Here is a 7,532-nt window from a genome sequence, read left to right on the forward strand (position 1 = left end):
CAATTGGGGAAGTGGGTTTTGCTCAGAAAAGGAAATTGGGTAAGGTTGGATTGCATAAGAGGTTGGGGTTGGTGAGTGCACAAGTTTTGGATTTGAGGGATGTAGTGGTGAAGAGGGAAGAGAGGAGGAGAGAGAGGGAGTGTAGGAGAGAGAAAAGTGAGGTTGAGAGAGAGGAAAAGAGGAAAGAAATTGAGTTTAGGAGAGAGAAAATAAGGAATGAGAGGGAGGACTGGTTGGAGGATAGAGAATTGGAGTTAGAAGAGAGGGAGGTGATGTGGGCAAGAAGAGAATTCGACAAAAGGTTGAAGATGGAGAGGGAGCTGGACGACGAGCGATGGAGGAGGATGAGGATGGAGGAGAAGAGGGAGGAGGAGGAGTTGGAGTGGAGGGAGAGGATGGTGGGTTTGCAAATTGAGCATGAGAAGCAAATGATGCAAATGCATGCTGAGGCGTGCCAGAATCAAATGCAGATTCTTGGGGTCATGGCGAGGCTAGTTTGTCAATCTTTTGGGTCTGTAAACGATGGGCTGGGAGGCAGTTTAGGGTCATTGCCGCCTCAGGTTTTGCAGAATTTACAGCATCCAGGGGATTTGGGCGACAATGGGAAGCCGGAGGACAATTCCCCTTCTGAGTTCCTCTAAACTGTAATTTAAATACCTTTCCAGATATTACTACTGTTATAGTTCTGATGAAATGTTAATAAAGTTGATCTTTGTCATACGAGTTATCTTTGGAGCATAATGTTTTGCAACAATCAATTCTTTCCAATGTCTATACTGGCAGTGCCTATTATATGTCTGGAATGATGTATATGCGTTTGTCTTATTTTTATTAATATGATACTCGTTTTTCAATTACTTAGGGTGCTCATGTTTGCTGAGTTTTCTGTCATATCAGTTCGAACTGAATAATGTTCATGTAACAAGTCATACAACTATGTATTCTCCAGAAGACGGAATCATGTCACCTTTAGGGTGTTGACTTCATAGGCTGTTCCATCTGTTCATACTAGTCTTTTTTAATTGATTATGAAGAGGTTTTAGTTATTTATAGTCTGCTATTGTTACTAGAAAAAGCAGTGGTAGCTATAATTGTTATTACACCAGAGTGCTGCTTTGCTTCAACATTTGATTGTTTAACAGGGTTTTAGGATGGTGTTATGTATTAAGAAAGGGCATATGGAGAAGAAAACAGAAAGAAGAGAAGTATATTTCACATGGTAGAAATCATTACATGTTAAAAGATAATCAAATGCAGTTCTGAACATAGGATTGTCAGTAGCTGCATATGCCACAAACCACATGCTGACCCCTCAGGTAATTTAAAAAATATTGCAGAAGCAATATTTTTTCCCCCTTAATATGGGGCAATAATATTTTGCTGAATATTATATAGGCAAAAATGTTGCACAGATTATGTTATCTAAGACTAAATTCATCTTCATAAGCTATTAAAAAGGTAAAGCGGAGGGATACAACCAGTCTAATAAATCTTAAATTGCCTGGACCAGCAGCTACCAGATTACAAATCTGTTACAATAGGCTAAGCTCCCTTGAATATATTTGAAATATGGTCTAACAGGGGTATGGATTATGAGAATGTAAACCTTAGCTATACAACTAGGCTTCCCTTTACTACAGTTCAATCTACTAGATCCACATTTGTCAAAAGAAATGACCAGATAACTTGGAGGGGCGCTGTTGAATCAATCTTAGTAGACAACCAGGCCTTATGGTTTGGATCTCTGGTGGTGTCTGTTCCGGGAGTTTGGAGCATCCACAGGGATGCGTTCTCCTTTTTATCTGAGAACATATGATACCAGGGAGGGGGAGGAAGGCCAAATTTTTATGGGGATGCATAGTATTGGCTGTTTTTAAGGCAGTTTGGCTGGAAAGGAACAAGATGATTTTTGTAGATGGTGGACAGAAATTTTTTTGAACCCAAAAAAATATATGTCTGGTCATCTTTATGTCTTCAGTCTCCACAGATTTTAGGGGTTTATATTATTCTAGTCATTGGTTAGATTGGAAAGCTGTTGTATCTTCGTTCCGTGGTCTGTGTTTATGTCGTACTGATTTTGCTTCTATGATTTTTCTTATACTGTTGCTGTCCAATTTTGGCCATCTTGTCCACTCATTGTGTAGTTTTATTGTTTTATGCAATAAAATTTGTTTAGCTTTGAAATTAGTCTTTGGAAATTCCAGTGAATCAGGGATTGAGCAAACCACTTTGATCTTCTTTCTTTCAGCGGTGAGAATTCTGAAATTTTAAATTGGCGGTAGTTTGCCCTTCATTGTGACTTGATACGATAAATTTAATACCTGTATTGCTCCAATGTTTGTAGCTGACAGCATTGGCCTCTTTTTTTTTTTTTTTTTTTTTTTTTTTTTCACTTTTGTTCCTATTTGGCTTTAGGTGGTTGAGAACAGCCTGAGATCACAGCCTCCAGTTCAGATAAGAAAGGGAAAGACATTTTTGATTGGTTGGTATGCGTGTTCTTTCATGTTAGATGAGTATCCTATCCTTATTCAATATGTGAATCTTTCATGTTAGATGAGTATCCTATCCTTATTCAATATGTGAATTATTTTGTATACACTATCTTGAATTAACTATTACATGGTTAGCTGTTCAAGGGATAAAAGAAATTTTAAAATGTTTGTCTTACCTCACCTATACCGACCGATAATATAGTATCAAGATTCAAGAGTCAAGACACACCTTTGTGGACTATTGAATATGGAACACAATCATATTAACATCTTGTGATCCTTTTCTTTGCCCTCTAATCTTCTGGAGAGTACATTATTTTTTTCATATCAACTTTATTTGAGTATATATGTTGATGAATGCAAAGATGTTTCTGTTCCTTTGAGTGCACTCGGAAAGAAATTCATAAGGCTAGAAGTCCATGACAGGTGTTCTTGTCATGGGTTTGAAGGCACTTAATCCATAAAAAATGAGTACTAACACATCCATAGTTCACAGTCACACTCATGACGAATAAATGTTACTTAAGAGTTCTTCAATGGAATTGGGGATAACTGAAACAATTCTAGAGAGAAGTATATATGTAATGTAAATAAGATATGGATGATCTTTTAGGATTTCTCTGTTGTGCAATTTGTGGTGATCTGAGAGGGACAACGAGGTCATTATTTGTTATATAATTCACTGCATGCAAATTTTGTTGAATGATCAGATAAGATGACATTACAGACACATGCCCTTTGATCTAGCAAGTTAAAGTTGCATGTTTGTGGAACAATTAGGCAATCTGTATCGTGATAGGAGATTTGATTTAGAGACAATTTTGAGGAAACACATATCGGGCAAATTAGGTGGAAATTTATGGCCTTACAAAACTTTCCATCCTTATATATTTAGGTTGACGAGATAAGACACATTGAATCTAGTTTCCGCAACAATGGAAGAACCTTGCTGGTTGCAAAATGTGTACGTGTGACATTTGTTGCTTTTGCTGGGGTAAATCAGGAGCACAGTGGGACTTAGAGCATGCAGTAGGTGCTCCGCGGTAAATAAAGAGAGAAGAAATTGTCACCATAAGACACAAAAATTATCATAACTCATGTATCATATGCATGATTGAAGTCTGGAACTAAGGTTATACTTACGAACCTCATTAGCTTAACAACTGGTTGAGATTTTGTTTATAGATGATTGGTTGAAATTTCATGCGAGTTGTGGTTTTAGGGAAAAAGTCATTTTTCCATTTGCCGTTTTGGTTGAAATTTCATGCGAGTTATGATAATGTTTTAGGGAAAAAATCATTTTTTCCATTTGTCGTTTGCCCAATTTCATTCGTCAACATCATGATTTCAATTCCATATTTTCCATTCGAACATTTTCATTTCTTTGCTGCAATATAAAATGAAATGATACGGTTGATACTGTCCAACCACCGTTTCATTTTCTTGCATTTGAGTTAGGATATGTATGAATCTAAGAAATATTTAAGGTCAAAACTAATGAACTTGACTTAGTAGCCGTAAATCATAGTTAACCACATCCTATGACTTCTGAACCGAGTTGAGATTTCCATAACCAAAGGCATTTTAGACTGGTTGTTGCCTACTGTTGGTCAAATAGTAAAGGCAGTTATATTGCTACTGGGAATTTCAGGACCTCGGTAAGTTCGATATTGTTTTTTCATGTTAGTGAATGCTCTTGATTCTTCATCACCTAGACTGTTGTATTCATATGACTATGTAGGTCGTGTAGCAGATAATTGATTGAATTTGATGATTGTTAGTTCTGAAACGGCAAGAAACAACGGAAATTGTCCGATTTTCTATCCGCAGAAATCTGTGAAAGCCTGACTGTTAGATGGAGCTGGTTTCATGACCAACCAGTCCACATGAAAGCGGATCATAGCCTTCTAGATGCATTTGACAAGGAGTCCTGTTGAAGTAAGCTGCAAGCATGATTAAATGTCTATTATTTCTTATGCAATTAAAATGGTGTTGATCCTCTGTGCCGTCGTTGTTTGTAACTTTACATGTTCTCCTGTCAGTAACCTAGCTGTTCGTGAAATACAGGATTAGGATTCTGAAACATTCTATCGTTGCAGCTCTTCTATCCTCCTTTGGTAGGTAAAGCAGTTGGAGCGGCCAGAAACTTTTTTTTTAGGTAAACATCCATTTTAACTGGTTGGTGAGCTTTCGTATGTTGTATAATTATGGTTGCTTTGAATTTAAAAAGGCAGCGTGCTTTTAAATTATATAAGGATTCTTTTATTTTAGAAACCCCCCCCCCCCCCAAAAAAAAAAAAAAAAAGGAAATAGAGACAAGGGTTTTCGGGTCTTATCTTTTTCACCCACCAGTCCGGAAATTTGCAACTTCAGTGTCGTTATACCAATTCTAAAGGATTTAAGTCCCTACAAAATGCAGGGGTCCTGCTTAAACCTCTGGCTGAGATATATCTGTGGATAGGGCTTCCGTGGTCATCCTAATCTTATCACTCACCTTTCGCTGCCCCCACCTTGGTGCTCCTCACTTCCTCAACATAGGGCCATTTTAGTAATACCCGGGAGCTAATTTGTGCAATTTCGTTACAAATTCGATGTTTAACAAATACAGACTAGGAGCGATTCCTTGCACCAAGTCTCCGAATCGCTCAGATCGAGAAGGTATTTATAGGAGGAGATTTAAATGAACATGTGGACAAGGAGACATGCAATTATGGAGGTTTTCATGATGGCCGTGGTTTTGGGGAGAGAAACGAGGATGGGGAAGCCATCTTGAATTTTGCAATGGTATACCATCTCTTCTTAGCCAACACCTTCTTTAAGATGAGAGAAGAACATGTGACCACCTACAAGTGCGGGTCGTCAAAAATACAAATAAATTTTTTTCTAATGAGGAAGGGGTGTAAGACTCATGTTGAGTTGTCAATTATTATGAATCGAATTACTTGAAAGACAAATAACTTGATCTTCAAGATATTTGGCTTTTAACGTGATTCAATATTGGTCAGCAAGAATCATAGAACCAAGATATATTTAGTTGACTAATTGAAACCCCAATTATATTTGATCTTCAAGATATTTGGCTTTTAACATGATTCAATATTGGTCAACAAGAATCATGGAACCAAGATATATTTAGTTGACTAATTGAAACCCCAATTATATTTGATCTTCAAGATATTTGGCTTTTAACATGATTCAATATTGGTCAGCAAGAATCATGGAACCAAGATATATTTAGTTGACTAATTGAAACCCCAATTAAGTAAGACATTTTGTACATGCCTTGGTGGGACAACATTAAGAATAAATGGTGATTTGGTGTATTCCTCTAATTACTATAATAGGCGGAATTAGGGGAACCCTAATCACTATATTAAGGATGTCCCTGCTTTCACAAAACATACGTTCTATTTCGAGCAAACCCCTGGAACACTTCCGCTTGTTGAAAATAGAAGACTCCTTTGTCATCCGCAAGAGCCATGTCTTCCATATTCCAAAGATAAGTAAATTGTAATTGATTTATTGTAATTTTGGTTTATCAAATCCGTAATCCTAATGTCTTGTTGTTGTTCTTATGATTTCAGAAATATCTTACATGTGGTATCAGAGCAGCACAACAAGCTTAGGGTCCGATATGAAGGTATAAGCAAAAAAAATTGTTTATTGAAGATGATTCACATACCAAAGAAAATTTGCTTATCGTTTTGATTGGATGCCTTCTACTGTTCCATCTCATGAAAATTGGTTTTTGATGCTTCCGCAATTTTGTGTTGGTGCACAATGATTTTTCGTGGTCAATACCATATATAAAATTGGCAATAATTAAATGAGATAAATTATTATTTATTTATATTTTGGTAAAAATAATTTTTAATTTGGGTTTTTTGGTTATATAATTTTCGAGCATTACTTTACAACCTATTATTTGAAGCTCGAATTTTTTTCCTTATGGTCTTGGCCCTCTCGGCAATTCTTTCTGACGAGAATAACTTGTTAGGAGACAACTTGGGTAAGATTTAATTTGAATTACAATTTGTATCAATTTTGCTTTTGCATAAATTACATGAATTATAATTGTTTTCGAATACAAATTTTCCTAAAAATTAATATCGATTTTTGCTATTAGTTTCTGGGATTTTATGCTTCCTCTTAGTCTTATTCTTAATATGAGTAATCCTAATGATATTATATTGAAGGGAAGAATTGCATTAGACATGTTGCAATTTAAAAATTATGTGAGCAATCTCCTAATCAATTTAATTTGATGTTGACTAATTTATTTTGGTGTTGTATGTAGATTTACTTATCGAATTGATTTTAAAATTAATTGGTAATTATCATTTAAACTAGAGGAGATTCTAAATTTAAAATATATTCCACGAATAATTGTTTTATGGTGAGATTAAAAGTATTTTCATAATTATTGATATTGCCCATATAAAGAGAAATTATTTTAATACGTTTTCTTAAAAGGGAAATTAGTAGTCTACTTGAATTTTGGGTTGTAAATCACAATACAACTATTACGGGAATTTAAGCTATATTGAAATTGCAATTAAATTATCCGTTTTGTATTTGATTTGAATTAACTCATTTCATTTACTAATAAAATCTCTTATAAAGAATCTTTTAGAATTAAGGAGTTACGTATTTTGGATATGTATCATGCACTCACAAAGCTTGTGATTTCTTTTGGATTTTATGACTGATGGTTGAGATCAATTAATAATGTTGAGATATTGTTCCTTGTATAAGCCTAATTTTGATACATATAGATTGGTTTATTTTGTCCAAACCAACAATTTTGTGACTCAACAAATTTGTTTGAGAAATTTTAATGTTTCGGGCATTTTAAAGGTAATATAATGAAATGAACCTTTAATTATAGATTGTAAATTGGTTTTATTTAAATTATGAATAAATCTGAAATTTTGGTAGAGCTTGGGAAATATTGATGGAGCATTTCATACCTTGCAACGTGTCCTATTTGATTACAATTTTGATAGAGTAAACTTTGTGAAAAGTTGCCATGTTATATTA

Source organism: Malus sylvestris, chromosome 9, assembly GCF_916048215.2.
Source record: "Malus sylvestris chromosome 9, drMalSylv7.2, whole genome shotgun sequence".
In the NCBI taxonomy this organism is placed as follows: domain Eukaryota; kingdom Viridiplantae; phylum Streptophyta; class Magnoliopsida; order Rosales; family Rosaceae; genus Malus; species Malus sylvestris.